We start from the raw sequence: 698 nt of genomic DNA, 5'->3' as shown, positions 1-698 counted from the left end.
CCCCCACCACCGAAATTGCTGGCCTTGTGCCAAAATTCGAAACCCTCATCATCATTATTATTATTATCATTATTATTATTATTATTATTATTATTATTATTATTACATGAATAGTAGACACGTTTGACAAAGCGCATGCGTGCATGCTGCCAGACAAATGGGTTTACAAACATATACAAACAGAAATATTTACCTACATACACATACAGAAACACATTCAGAAGAGACACACACACACACACACACACACACACACACACGCACACGCATGCGCGTGCCCTCATATCACAGACTCTCAGGCATTCAAATCCATAAACACACACTTGTAATACACATACAGGTGGGCAAATGCATCTTATAAAGGCACACATATTCTAGTACACACACACACACACACACACCACACATACACACACATACACATACATGCAAACATTGTGTACACAGAGACACTCCCGCAGACACACACACACACACACTCGCATACACACCGTTATACACATACACACGCACAATGCTGTCACGTCGTAATGTAAAAGAAAAAACTCGTCAGACGACAGGCGTCTGTGACAATTTGTTAAATAGTGCAGCATGGAGGGGAGGAATAGGGGGGAGTCGATGATGGTGAAAATAGCGGGGGAGTGGTGGTGGTTAGGAGGAGGAGGAGGAGGAGGAGGTAACGGTGGCGATGATGGGGA

The 698-nt window shown here is 43.3% G+C and overlaps 1 protein-coding gene across 2 annotated transcripts in view; it reads left to right on the top strand.

The window, feature by feature from the left end:
* LOC106879040 (neuromedin-U receptor 2) overlaps nucleotides 1-698 on the top strand; it is an 88,161-nt gene that overhangs the window by 18,334 nt on the left and 69,129 nt on the right. The window lies entirely within an intron of this gene.

The sequence above is a fragment of the Octopus bimaculoides genome, chromosome 25, assembly GCF_001194135.2.
Source record: "Octopus bimaculoides isolate UCB-OBI-ISO-001 chromosome 25, ASM119413v2, whole genome shotgun sequence".
Classification (NCBI taxonomy): Eukaryota; Metazoa; Mollusca; class Cephalopoda; order Octopoda; family Octopodidae; genus Octopus; species Octopus bimaculoides.
Note: the sequence above shows the minus strand (reverse complement) of the source record. Positions and strands in the feature narration are given on the sequence as shown.